Here is a 15,589-nt window from a genome sequence, read left to right as displayed (position 1 = left end):
ATTATTTATGCACATATACTTGAATTTATTATACTACCAAAAATGTTTCTATTGCATTTGTTCTTTTGGGTTAATAAAATGGAAATTTGGAGGAGAGCTGAAACTCATATAACATATCTGTCAAAACATTCATTACAAACAAAACTTTTCACACTTTTTAACAGTAGATGTTATTTTCTGCATGTTTTGATGTCAGCATGATTATCTTTGTCATTCCTAGTTTGTAAGTACTCTTCTTGCTTAATTTGACAGCATTCATTCTCCTTCTGTAACTTCTTAAATGTGTATTTCTTCAGAAAATCTAGCATTCCATTGTCAAGTGTATTTTCACTCTACTAAGTAAATCACTGACCTTTTCTAGGTTGTCTGCATTGTCCCTTTTTGACATGATTAAGACTATGCAATTTATTGCTAGTCTTTTATTTCATTGTAACGTGTAGGTACTGTATAAGAATTAAAGTACAGTTTATGCTGTAAATGTAATTTTTCTCCTACAAGTTTATTCATGATGTACACTTTTTTTAACCCCCCCATCTTATTTTCTTTTGTTTAATTAAGAAGTCATTAATGGAGTGAGATAAATAAATATGAAAATTATTAGTTTATCTAATTATTATTATTAGAAAGTTCGATCAAGTAAGATCCATAAGATGTCCCCTATATATGAGTTGCTTAACTGAAAACCTAGCACCGAAATAGCTCCAATATTTTCTAAGTGTTTTAGTTTGGGACATTATACCTTAAAGTTATATGGTACTGAAAAGTACAAAGTTGGACTGAAAAGGTATTTTTCAGAGGAAAATATCTACATAGCTAGGTGTGTGGTAGATCATGATTAGAACTTTGCATGTAAGTAAGTCAGAGTAAAACACCAGTAATGAACGACTGTAATACCATGTGTTAAAAAGAAAACATAGGCAAACATTGTTTGAGCTCAGGCAAATGTATTTTTGAGCTTTATTTGACAAAATGGCTCAGCACAGCTTAAAGCAGTATGAGAGGGTTTCTGAAATGGCACCTGCCTACTTATCCATTTGTAATATTGACAGAACATAGATTTGTAGTATGCAGAGTTGACAATTTCCAACCGGATGTTGAAGCACTGATCTACATGACAGGAATTGTGATCATTAGTTGCCATGCTTGAAAAGCATGCGGACAGATTCAATGTGGGTAGGTGCAATCAGTCCTGAAATTAATGCATAAATGGAAGAGACACTTTTTCATTATTGCCTGCTTTGGGCAAAACAGTGGGTGCAGTACTGTCAGAGTTCAGACTGATAGATATTGATACAAATCATTTTTATATGGTCTGCCTATTTATTAGAATTGCTTTTCTGCTCTCTGTATGTAAGTCCATGATGCATTACATTCTGAACTTCCCAATGTTCAGATTGCTATTCTCATTGCAAGAAATAATGAAATGGATTCATTACTTTATTCTTAAAATATTCTGATTTATTTTAGGAGATAACCTCTTCAATGATTTCATATACCCTTTTGTTGTCTAGTTCATTTATTTTACTGTAGAAGGGAACACATTATACATATTTTGAAGACAAAAAAAATTCAATAAATATTTCAAGAGTCTGAGAGTACACAAAGAGAAACAGGGAAAAGGACCTGAGATCCAAAGGTGTTTTCAGCATCAGCAAAACTCAGGACTGTTTACGTCATGACAAACACGGAAGAATACAAGCAACTGTTTCTTGACTAAGCATCTATAAAACAGAAGCATTTTTTGGTGTAGTTTTCGATTTTCTTTCAAAACTATGTTTTGCGAGACAAAGTTCTCTCACTTTGAATCCAGAAGTGCAAAGCTGAAACAAATAATAATCTATCGGAACCTCAATTTTTGGAGATGTGGGCGTTCTTTTTCATGTATTTATCTTTTTAATTCAGCAGATGAAACTCAAAAACTTGAGTGCTGAAAGAAACTACTGTGCGTTCTCTGAACACAAAGATATTAAAAGGAAATTAACACTGCTACAATGATACAAACAATCTGACTAATAAAGATTTATTAGTCTAGGGCTGTAGTGCAGTTCTGGGCTTCAGGCCAGTACCTCTTTAGAGAGTTTTACTTGTGAAGAAAAAGAAGAAAGTATATCCTTCACTGCTAGTTTTAAAAACAAATCGAACTATTTTGAAGGTGAATATAGGATAAGAACACTAAAGTAGCAGCAGGAGGACAAAACACTGGTAAGATATACAAACACAAATGTATCATTAGTGTAAATCTGAAAACATCATATTTTTCAGTATTTTCAGCTGGGCTTAGGTGCTTATGCACATAAGAACTTTGCTTTCACCTCTACAGCATACTTTATTTTTGAGAAAGAGAATTGCACATGATTTTCTTCCGGTTTCTTCCTATGCCTTATTTAAAATGTACAATACTGTGGTTATTACCCCTTACCTCTCTGGTTTCTATAATACATGCTTCTTCCATCCTATCATCTTACTTCTGTAGGGACTTAGCTTTTTATCTTTTTTGTTGTTTGCTTAGAGTATGTGACAGGTAAAGGTGTTCTTCTCTGTACTAACTTAATTAAATAAATACCTGCTTATACATGCGTCCTCAAAATGATAATTTCAGCTGTTAAGGTTTTTTCTGCAGTATGTTTTGAGCTAATTATTTTTTATGATCTGTTCTTTTCCTAGTGTACAATGATTCTCTGTTCTCTATAGGAGTCCACAAGCTCTGTATTTTCAGTACAGCTTGAAGCAAACAGCCAGAGCTCTTACATTCACCTATGGTGGCACAAGACTGAACTGCGATACCAGCTCAGATTACCGCAGCCCATACAGATTTGTTGATGCACTGCAGTGCCTGGGCTAATGAGACTTGAGTCTCAGCTAGTGTAGTTAGATGAAGGACTGTACAAATATAGTTGTACTGCTTCTAAATCCAAGACTGACTAACTCAACACTGGCTTGATTATCTCTAATGATGTTCTACATTGTTTATGGACTTATATTACAGTTTATACTAAAGAATGCTTCTAAGGCAGTTAACGTTGGGCTGTGTAGCACCAGCTAGCCTCTATGTTGTATGGGTAGCAGTAATGGGGCAAGTGCTTTTCATGATTCACCTTACCTCTGATCAGCTCCTACTTCATACATATATGGAAAAGATCATCAGCAGCTGCTAACGTCGTGCTGTTCTCCACTGTGCAATACACTGGGCAGCCTCAGAAGTTAAGCAGAAGAAATATAGTGTCAGAAGGATGATTAGACCAATAAAATGCAGATCCTTTACTTTAATTTTGTATACTCACCCTCATATTACTGACCTAGGAATAAAAGTCCCTTGATTGGGTGACTAGGAACACCATTCACATTGATGAGAATAATACATTACAGCGATGAGGGCAATTTAGGAATATTTTCTTTCTATGAAATATTTCTTTGTCTTATGACTTCTGCCAGGAAGCCACTATTTGCTTGATACATTATTAATGTATTAAGAAAAACCAAACAGCTATATTCTAGGCTGAGAATGAGTTAAAAAAAATGTAAGTCAAAAAGAAGGACAATAATGACACTGATCCAGGGAACATGGTAGTCTATTTGAAAGAAACATTGGTTCTGCCTTTGAACATTTTCCAAAGGTGCAATAGCAAAAGTTCATGTTTCTCCAACATCTAGATTCATGGAGATCAAGGCTAGTGTTCCTTCGTAGCTTAAATCGCAATGAGATCTACTGCACATGCCATTGCTTTTATCATCAAGATCAGCACTGAGCAACTTCCCGAACTGGAAAATAATTTGATATGTTTTAAAACAAACTGCTTATTAACAGCTTTCTTTAGAAGGAGAACATGGATGATGACATTAAACTTGTTCAGATTTTCCAATAAGACAGCCTTCCAGACTTCAAGAGCTTGCAGGCTTGTTTAGGCAAATACTGTATCTCTTAGCTGAGGTCTTCCTCTCTGTGAAAGATACGTATGATCCATCCAGGGTTGAAGGAGGAAGTATTCATCAGACCTTGAGACATGTAGAATTACATAAAGAATGATGAATACATCTAGAAGGTTCCAAAAATAATGGGGATGCACGGGGAAATTATATCTACCATCTATATTGTGTGTGCAGAAGCTCTTTGTTAAAGTAAGATGAAAAAAATATTTGATGATATGGAAATGAAAACAGTGTTATTGAAGCTAGTAACTTTTAATGTCTTTTTCTTTCCTGTACATCTCTTGTGGCTTTATGTTATTGATCACTCTTGTTCATTTTCAAATTCTTCTCGCTACTTGTAAGATTTTATAACACTTCTGTCATTGTCCTTTCTGTATACCCATCCACCTCGCTTTGTCTCCTTCAACAGATACTTACTCCATTGCACTCCATTCTGGAAAGTGTCTCAGAATCATAAAAAAACTTTAGGTTGAATGGGACCTCTGGAAGTCATGTAGTCCAACCTCCTGCTAAAGGAGGTTCAGTGACAGTTTAACTTGATGATCCTAAAGGTGTTTTCCAACCTAAATGATCCTTTGAGTCCATGATTCTATGACAGTAAGTTGCTGAAGACTATCCAGACAAGTTTTGAATAGATATCTCCAAGCGTATCTCCAAGGAAGAGGGGTAACCTGTTCTTGTAGATGACCCAATTAATGATAAAGAAAAAAAAAATCCTCAAATGTATTGCAACCTTCCCATGATACAGTTGCATCTTTTTTTATTGCCCTACCGCTATGCACCCTAAAGAGTTTTTTCTCCTTCTTCTCCATCCATCCTCTCCAACTAGGAAAAATGTATCCTGATGCGTACCTGATAAGTCTGCTTCTCTCAGCCTATCTTCTTCTGTCATGTACACCTGATTATCTTGGTGGCCTTACACTAAACTTTCTCTGGTATGTCAGTGTCTTTCATTTACTGGAGAGCTCAGCACTGGACACAGTAATCCAGATTTGGTTTGGCAAGTGTTGAGAGTGGGCAGAAGTGAGGGAAGTACTACTTCACCTTATCTGCTGGCAACACTCTTGTTAATATAGCTAGGATGTTGTTGGTCTCTTTGCTACAAGGACACTCTTCTGATTTGTGTTAACCTTGTCACGAGGACTCCCAAGTTCTTTTCTGCAACTGTTTTTTATCCTGTACTAGATTATTCCCACGCAGGTACAGGACTTTGCATTTACCTTTGCTGAACTTCATGAGGTTCCTGTCAGCCCATTTCCTCATGCTGTTGGGGTCCTCCTGAACAGTAGCCCTACTATCCAGCAGATTGACTAGTATGGAATCTGTACTAGGAGATTTAAATAGCCTGGAGGAAAGCCAGTGGACTGCAGAAAAACCTGTGTCACTCCAGTCTTCAAAAAGGGCAAGAAGGAGGACTCAGGAAGCTACATGCCAGTCAGCCTCACCATCCCTGGAATGATGATGGAACAGTTCACCCTGGATACCGTCTCTATTCATGTGGAGGAAAAGAAGGTTATCAGGAGTAGTCAATATAGTTTCACCAAGGGGGAAATCATACCTGACCAACCTAATAGCTTTTGACATCTCCCATAACATCCTCATAAATTCAGGCAGTGTGGATCAGATGAGTGGACAGTGAGGTGATTAAGAACTGGCTGAATGGCAGAGCTCAGAGGGTAGTGATCCATGGCGCAGAGTCTGGCTGGAGGCCTGTAGCCAGTGGTGTTCCCCAGGGTCAGTGCTGGCTTCAGTCTTCTTCAGCTTATTCATCAGTGACCTGGATGAAGGGACAGAGTGCACCCTCAGCACGTTTGCTGATGATCCAAAACTTGGAGGAGTGGCTGACACAGCAGCAGGCTGTGCTGCCACTCAGCGAGACCTAGGCAGGCTGGAGGGTTGGGTGTAGAGGAACCTCATGAAGTTCAAAAAATGTAAGTGTAAGGTCCTGCACAATAACCCCATGCACTAGCACAGGCTGGGCATTGAGCTACTGAAAGGTAGCTCTGTGGAGAAGGACCTGGAAGTTCTGGGAGACAGCAAATTAACCATGATCCATCAGCGCCCCTGTGGCCATGAAGGCCAGAGGGATCCTGGGGTGCGTTAGGAGGAGCATGGCAAGCAGGTTGAGGGAGGTGATCCTGCCCCTCTGCTCTGCCCTGGTGAGGTCACATCTGGGCTTCCCAGTTCTGGGCTTCCCAGTTCAAGAAAGAAAGAGAACTACTGGAGATGGTCCAGTGAGTGCCAAGAGGACGGAGCCAGGCTCTTTTCAGTGGTGGCCAGCAAAAGGACAAGGGGCAACTCAGGAAGTTCCACCTGAATGTGAGGAGAAACTTCTTTACCTTGAGGGTAAGGGAACACTGGCACAAGCTGCTCAGAGAGACTGTGGAGTCTCCTTCTCTGAAGACATTCAAAACCCACCTGGACGTGACTCTGTGCAACCTGTTCTAGGTGAACCTGCTTTAGTAGGGGGATGGGCTAGGTGATCTCCATAGGTCCCTTTCAACCCTGACCATTCTGTGATTCTGTGAAATGTAGAAAAAGAAATTTTCTATAATCCATTCTTAATAGTTTATCTGTTCATTTTGTAGAGGTCTGGTGCTGTTTGTTCATTTCCATCAACCTTTCCACCCTGAAAGGGGATTAATAAACAGAGATGCTTATATCTCTTCTGACTTGAGATGCAACCTTTAAACAGAGGATTTGTTGGTGTAGCACAGCTGCATGATCTTGGCTCAGTTACACTGAAAAATACTGGTGTAGCATAAGAAAGTAGAAAAGCTAAAATTATGTAAGATAAAAAAGGTAAGAAGAAAGACAGTAGAGTAATTGTTGAGACAGTGGTCATTAACAGCTCAAGAACACAAGAAGACAAACACTTGAAAGAGTATAAAGCATTAAAAAGCCCCTCAAAGATCAGGGTGATGGTGATGAATTATTGTGGTTTAACTCTGGCTGGCAACCAAGCACCATGCAGCTTCTCACTCACTGCCCCTCCCAGTTGGGATGGAGGAAAGAGTCAGAAGAGTAAAAGTGAGAAAACTCGTGGGTTGAGATAAAGAGAGTTAAATAGTTAAAGCAAAAGCCACACACGCAAGCAAAGCAAACCAAGGAATTAATTCACTGCTTCCCATCTCCAGGAAAGCAGGGCTACATCATGTGTAATAGTTACTTGAGAAGAAAAATGCCATAATGCTGAATGTCCCCCCTTCTTCTTCCCCCAGCTTATATACTCAGCATGACGTCATATGGTATGGGATATCCCTTTGGCCAGTTTGGGTCAGCTGTCCTGGCTGTGTCCCCCCCAGTGTCCTGTGCCCCTCCAGCCCTTTTGCTGGCAGGGCCCGAGAAACTGAAAAGTCCTTGACTGAGTATAAATGTCACCCAGCAACAACCAAACCCATCTGTGTGCTGTCATCATTGTTCTCACACGAAATCCAAAACACGGCACTGCATCAGCTGCTAGGAAGATAATTAACTCTGTCCCAGCTGAAACCAGGACATGAATGTATTCCTAACAGAAATGGATGTTGACTTTTCCCCACCTGGCAGATGACTGCCTGGTTACGGAGATTCACTCGTAGTCTCATTGGGCTTTGTGAGCAAATTAATGCTTGGTCTAGGAGATATTAATTCCAGGCACTTGTTGTTTGAGCATTAGCCAATAAACAATTGTACTGTGCTTTAAGTAGTGTTTATCTTGCTTGCAGAGTCACTGTCTCACAAAAGATATCCAAGAAAGAGACCGAGAGAGGGAGGATAACAGAATCAGCATTACAAGAAGATTGTTGCAGACCATGTTCAGTCTGAAGATCTTGATGCGCTTTATAGAGATAGGAAAGATGAGAACATATGTTGCATGACTGCCTATTCCTACATGAAGGAGATTCCCTAAGCAAGTAGTTTCCATCTCCTTCCCAGCTTTGTTTCCTTTTCCCTAGCAAGAGTGTATGTATGACTGTTGGGAACACCAGCCGATGCCTTGCCTACTGCATGTCAAGGACAGAATGCAGCTCTCACCTTCCTGGCAACGGAGAAGGCAGGTTAAAGGTATACATCCAGCTCCTGTAGCGTTAAATGTTTTCATTTTGATTGGATGAAGAAAACCCATATAAACAAACAATGGAAAAGGCTACCATTCACCATCCTTGGTCTTCAATGAACCATTCTTCATCATCCTCAGTCTTCTGTTGCAAACAGAGCAATTTTGTAATCTTCCTTATTCGTCCTCTCTGGGGACACAACAGCAAGAAGACAGTAGTCTTCTCCTCTCTAACAAACTGTTTCCTCTACAAACCAGATTACTTCAGATGTTTTGGTCCACTTCCTTTTCCACTTATTACTTGGAAGAGCATTGAACTGATTTTAAGTAATGTAAGGAAATATTTGAGCCACATTATTAATATAAATTATTTTATCTCTTGATTTATGTAATTTGTGTGACTGCAGTGGATGAATTATTTCACTGACATCACTATAAAATAAAACCCTAAACAATGTTAAAATTAAGCATTAATAATTCATACATTTTTTAGACATTTGTTTCAGTTAAATAAAATAGAAATGTAGCCACATAAAAATCCATACAGTTTTAAGCTGATTAGATCAATAAAGTATGATCTCATGAAGGATTTTATTATTCTTCTTCCTTTCTATGCTAACTGACTTCAGAAAAGCAGTTGCTGTACCTATTTTGTTTTGGAATACTGTGAAACTGTTAAGTGGATTTGTCATAAGATCATTCAAAACTTTCTATTAGTTCAAATGAACATCTTTATTTAGATTCAGTGTTACAGATAATTATAAAAATGGTAAAAAATGAAAATAAATCTAAACATTCTCTCTAGATGGTTTAACTTATGAAGGCATCAGCCTTCATAGTGGAATAAATGGTTTCAACTTCTTTTTCAAAATCTGCTGATTTCATTAAAAAGTGTTTGTAGAACTTACAGCTGCAGAGGTGACTCTGGAGAAACTAATGTCACAATATCCACCTGAGTCTATAAAGAGCTTGAAAAAGTAGCTGTGAGGAAACCAGTACTTAATGAAAGTGTTTTATATGTGCTTTTTCAGCGATGATGAAACATGGCAAGCATCTTTTAATGACAGCTGGCAGAAAAGCAAGACAAAGACAACAAGTAATTCTGAAAGCATAAAAAGAAAAGGAAGCTTAGAAACCCCACATGTACTTACAGTCTGAACATCACTACTTCTTGCCACCGGCATCTTATTTTGCCATCCTACTAGGAAGGATTTCATCTTTAGGCACAACTTGGGCTAACAAGCTAACAAGACACACCAAACTATGTCATCTTAATAGAATTCTCATATCAGTGCCTCTAAGTAGTCTATATACAACCAGAATGAAAAATTAAAGTATATGTTCATTAAATTTAACTTCATTATAAAGTTTGCAAAATCTGGAGCAAGACCAGTTACAGAGAAGGAACTAGTATAGTTAGATATTGTTAATTTCAAACTATTCACATTCTCTTCTGATTAAAGTAAAATGTAATCAGAAAATTTGAATATTTAGTACCATATCCACACAGTGAAGCAGATTTTTACAACTGAAAAATAGAAACTGTGCTTATTGAAAATCATCTTGCAATGGTACCACAGATATTCCCGTTCTGATACAAAAAAACCCCAAACCTAAAAATTCAATATGCATTCCATCCCATATTCTTCCAACTGTATCAGTACTGAGGAAAGTTAAGAATTGAGAATGCTACATTCTGTTTTAAAACAAATGCTATCTGACTTTGCATTAAAACTGTCCTAGAATTGTAACCACTGTAGAATTGAAATCACAACCAATTTTCACATAGTTAATAAAAGCTGCTCACAAATTCAAGTTGGGGATACAAAAAAAAAAAAAAAAAAAAAAAAAGAAAAAAAGAAAAAAAAAAAAAGATTTTTCATGCGGCTTTAGTTAGAAGGCAGATTTATTTATTAATGGTATCTCTTGTAGCATCCTTTCCCTCTCATGAGGTGTGGAGGGTGCAATTTCAGTGGCTCTGCTGTAATTCTTCTATAACTCTTCCACAGTTGCTTCATCGTCAATCAATCCTGTCTCTCTGTAGTAGCTGACTGTCCCTCTAGCACCGCAAATATATTCATACAATTCATATTGAATTCTATCGCTGTATTAAAGGGACAGTTGGCTAGCATGGGGAGGACAGGGCTGATTGACTAGGCTTCTGTGCAAGAACTGGAGTAGAATTACAGCACAGATGCAGAAATTGCAGCCTGCTGCTCCAATAGAGTTTGAATAGAAATGGTGCTGGGAGAGAGGAATTGCACCTATCAGAAACATTGCTAATAGTAGGAAAGTCTCCCTTAAATTAAACTTTATTAAAAACAATTTGGGAAAAAGATTATGAAACCTAAACTTCAAGGTAAAGTACAGTGGTTTTGAAAAAGAATACAAAAATTTTAAAAAATACGGTGTTTTTTAAACCACTGTTTGAAAAAACTTTTTCTGAGGATTGTAGTAATGTTATACTGTTCTGACAGTAGTACTGCCCTATAGCTTTGACTGTCTAAATATCAGGGATATATTAAAAGCTAAGCAGCAGGCATTGTGAGGAGGAACAGTTAAAGTGTATTCACTAAAACATAGTTTAGCCTTTCCATCCTGATTCTTCATTCCACTGGAATTTATGAAACACACATACATAGTTTCCCTAAACTGGTATTGCTGAATTTAAGTATAGAACAAGTAGATATTCTAAGAGAATTTCAGATGTTATTAACATCCACACATTATTAATAAAATCACTCACTTTAAAACCAGAACTACTTTTTTTTTCAGATGGGTTTTGGAAGATATTTAGCAGAATTTTAATGCTATGAGTTAATAAATTTGTGCTATCATAGTTATATTTTAAGGCAGTAGAATCATTACTGCGTATGGTGGCATAGTACAATAATTTAAAAACCTCACTATCATCTTGCTTTAATTTGCTGTGTTACAAAATTCACAAAGATATTGCCTATGCTATGAGAGATACGTTTAGTAAAAAATTTATATTATCCTTCTATATCAGTATCTTCAAAGCATTTTTGCAGTATGTCATAGCTTTCAGTTTCCATTCCATTTTGTGATGCAGTCATGATCATATATGATATTATATAAAACATATATTAACTCAGTAGATTCTTCCATCCAAATCTTCCAATCTAGAATATTTGTTTATACAACTGGCAGCTTATTATTACTGTTACTGATTTTACCTCTTTGGTCCCAGTTCTATTATTGTTGTAAATATTTATTTTTTTTCTCTTTTTCAGTTTCACGCAGTTTTATTCCCTGAAATAAATAAGATGTACATACATTCAGATCAATAAGTAATAAAATTTATCATAATTTATTTTTGATACACAATACCTACTCCAGAACAGACTGTATATATAGTTTTTACTAAAAGAGTAGTACAGGCTTTGACTAACTGTTCCCCAAACTAATAATATGGATAGCAGTTTTCCAGTATCTTGGCTTATACTTATTAGTATGGAGATGGATAATGTTAGTGAAGCCAGACTTTGGAACATCTAGAAACCTTTGATCTCCCTGATCATAGTTATTTTATGCACAGTAATGTGAATGCCGCATAGTTATGACTGGATGGATTAATGTTCTGCTTCTGACAAGCAACAAAAATCTTGAGAAATGCATATGTTTTTGACATGAAGACAGAGAGGAGCCAGCACTTGTTCTGATGCTTATTTACCCTTCACTGCTAAATTATTAATTTTTCCACTCTGGAAAGTCCATTGGCATTACTTCATCCTATTCATATCACTTGTATTTGGTTATTTGGTAGTTCTCGAGGTGACACTAGATCACACACTATCTGCCTAGTCCACACTTAGCATTACACTTCACTCTGCAGAGTGACTTTATAGAAAGAGTGCCAGTCTAAATGGTGAGCTAAATAACTTCCGTGCTTAAGTCGCAGTCACACTTCAGGCCCAGAAGAAGGCTCGTCAGCTCTTTTGATGAGGCAGCTCTGCAGCATGTGGCTGCAGACTAGGAGAGCCACAGATGTGGCTTTCCAATGACGGCAATTCTGTTAGTGCTTCCTCTTCTTCCTTTATTCCTCCTCTTCCTTTACTCCTCCACTTGCATTACCCTCACAGGCCCCACCTTCATGCCATTTCGCTGCTACTTCCATTTACCTGCTATAGGTGTGAACTTCAAATGGGATACTACACCACCTACTGAGAAGGACCTAGCCACAGAAAGAAGGTTATATTTTTTAACCCAGTGAATTTTCCCATTCACTTTATCACATGTCCACAGAAGGACCTGGACTGACAAAGTGCAAAGAGTGCAGTGCAGGGGCAGGATCGGTGAGGTAAAGGCAACTTTAACATTTCTTTTTTGAAAAAATGATTTTGCTTTCTAGTAACCTGTTCCTAGCATGTTGGACTGAGACAGAAGAAGGTGCTATGGTCTTGGAAAACAGAAGGTCCCAGAACAAGAGCAGAGAAGTAGGAAACGGTTTTTTTCCTGGGGAGTTTTATCATGACTGCCTTCTGCTTTGTTCAAAAATTCTCTTAGGAGAATCATCAACAGATCACAAGTCATATGATACTATATTTGCTTTATTGATGATAGTCTAGGAATAAAGGACTAGTATGTATCTCGGATGAAATGCTGGTAAAAACATATCCGTTGTTTCTTCAGTTCCTTACTTGCTAATTCTAGCTGTTAGTATGTGGTTTATTCAAACTGTTTAATGTTTTATAAAATATCTGGAAGCTTCTCTCATAAATATTTAATAACAGGGATATCAGCATGGCAGCAAGATTTTCTCACTGCCACAAAAATTTCATGGAAGTGGAACCATTACTATCAATCTGCTTAAAATTTCTCTTGAAGAGAACAAAGCCAGAGAAAAGCATTTATCTTTATCAAATTTTATAACCAAATGTAGGAACTCCTCTGGCAGTGAAATTAGGTTTGTTCTATAAATATTGACTGGAATTACTGATAGTTTATTATTTGCTTCTTTATTGACTGAGTCTTGGACTGGGGTTTACTCTTTTGTTTGTTTTGTTTTTGTTTTTTTCTTTTGTCCAAGACTGTTGTCAGACTACATTTACAGTTTTGTGGAACAGTGGAGGACTCAGGCTGCTAAAGTTAATGTACTTGGACTGCTTTTCCATAAACTTAGGTAAAAATTGTATGCAGTCTTGCATTTGGGGAAAAAAAGAGAAAGAAATAAAAGTGTTATCTAGGTAATCAAAATCCTTTAGTGCTATTCAACAAATATTTTTTTTTGTGGTATAAAGACTTCTCTTGCTTCTTTTTCAGAATTTTGAAGATAAATACTTGTTGAACTGATTTCATCTATACCAGCTATACCACTAATAAGATACTGTTCTCTGCTAGGGCTTTTGGTTGTCTTTTTTTCACCAGAAGCTAGAGCTTATTTTTCTTAGTCCTGGGACCCAAGATTTTTGTGTGTCTTCAGTTTCTTGTATCAATTCTGTGCCCTTAACAATTTCCTGGGTTTCCTGTTTGCTTAATATTTTCACATTTTATTTCTAATTTCTACCTTCACTTTGATCCAAGTGAACTTTCATCACATTTGTCCTGTTTCTTGCAAAAGGGTGTGTTCTTACCTGTGACACTTGCCTAAAATTGATAGCCATTCTTTTCTCTCAAAGATATCTCAAAGCGCAGGTGTAAGAAATTCTTGCCTTCTCATTTGGTTTCTCGCGGGAAGTTATGTCAGTTATTATTCTGTTACTTGAACCCTTTAATGTATAAGGAAGGTCATTCAGAAGTCTAATGAGAAAGCCTGTGACATTATGCTTTCAGTATGCCCTCCCACCATTATCAGAAGGATTTATTTGTATGCAAGTAACGCTGCCTTTGCCAGCTGAACAAAGGTAAAGCTGTGTAAGCTGTCTAGTGTGGATGCAACTACACCATATGAAAATAACATATACTTGTACAGATTAGTTTTATCTGTTCAGAAAAGCTTTCACAGTGTGGCTTTCTTCCGTTTTGACTACAAAGGTACAGCTAAAAAAAAAAGTCATCAATTAGCTTTGCTTTAAGCTGAGTCACATCTGAGCTGTACAATATAATAATGCTCTTCATCAGAATTAGGTGGGAAGGTGTTTTATGTTGCCAGGTTTATGCACCGAACTTCAAATTTTGTCAGTGCATACAGTTGGATCTCTATCAGGTTTTAGGATGTATAGTCCAAGATTTAACAAAATTCTGGAACAGACTATTAAAGCAAAAAATTGAGAGCTTATTGAGACATTTGATTGTTTCTTTAGTATCTGAAAATGAAAGAAATAATCGGATAATACAAAAAAGACATAATGGAATGAGCATATTAATAGTGCAATGTTGCAACAATTTCCACAGAAGAATATGAATATGCCATACAGGCATATGGCAGAATTTGTGTGACTGTTTTAATAAGTAGTGACCCTTTACATGCCCCACTGATACCTGCACAAAACCTATGTGTGTATGAGACTAGTCTAGATAATTTTATTAATGGCTTCAGCTAACATGAGATGCAGACTGGGATATGAACAGGAGCTATCTGGTTTACCCTCATTCTGAAGAAAAAGAAAACATAGCAGTTTGCAGGAAGTAATTAAGGCTGAAAAGAAGACTAACTGCTCTGAGATTTGTTAAAAGATTCTTACTTACAAATTCAAGTTAACATAGTTTTGAAAATTTAACTGTTGGTGGTTGATTATTTCAGAGCAATGATCAGGAGTGCTTTCTTTTCTCCTACCTACTTAGAAAGTTGCAACCTTTTCTGCCAAATATGGATATTAAAACTGTCCGTACCTTTATCAGCTCTTAATTGGACTACTGAGAGGACATTCTGTAAATATATTCCTGTGGAGTCTATTCAGAAACTGAAGCTGGAGCTGGACTTGCTACTCTTGTGACATCTGTAACAGGTTAAAATGTCACATGCCTATCCTACTCATCTGTCATTTGTTGGTTTTCTTTCCCTCTTTTCAGAAGTTGCCACTTCAACAACCCTCCTTTATGTGACATTTCAATCAAGTTCTATGAAAAGGAGGAAAACCTCGTCGTTATTAAATATGTAAGGCTATTTGTATTGTCTAGACAAATCTCTTTAGAGAGCTGTGATACGTGCATATGTGCCAGCAATGCAGAGGAGGTCAAATTAGAAAGCAGTGAGGCTCCATGTGTAACCTGGGAAAGGTGATCTTTTTGCAGAGCTTTGCTGCAGCCAGAGCTGTTTGCCTGACCGAGCTGATGTGGTCTATAGTAACTTTCGGTACTTTGGGTTCCGTGCTGGCTGTCTTCTTTTCCACATGCTGCTTAATATGTGTATTTTGACTTTAAATACCAGTTGAGCTACACCTTTCCTTACCAGAAAGGTTTTCTCACTTTTTCACTAATGAAACGGGAGTAAGTTTATCTACCCTTTTTTTTTGTTTATTAAGAATCTAGAGGTAAAAGTGTTCTTCAGCACTTTATGATGATTTGTTAGTACATCCCCAGAAAGTATTCTTTCCTATGCAGTTTGAACTTTTCCATTCTTTCTTTAATCCTATTTCTGCTGTTTAAATCCCTTTCTATCACCCTGAATGATTCTTCTCCTGCCTGGGATTTACACTCCCAAGATATTCAGAGACTGTTATC

Source organism: Falco cherrug, chromosome 3 (assembly GCF_023634085.1).
Source record: "Falco cherrug isolate bFalChe1 chromosome 3, bFalChe1.pri, whole genome shotgun sequence".
In the NCBI taxonomy this organism is placed as follows: Eukaryota; Metazoa; Chordata; class Aves; order Falconiformes; family Falconidae; genus Falco; species Falco cherrug.
The sequence above is the reverse complement of the archived record's forward strand: the minus strand, read 5'-3'. Positions refer to the sequence as shown.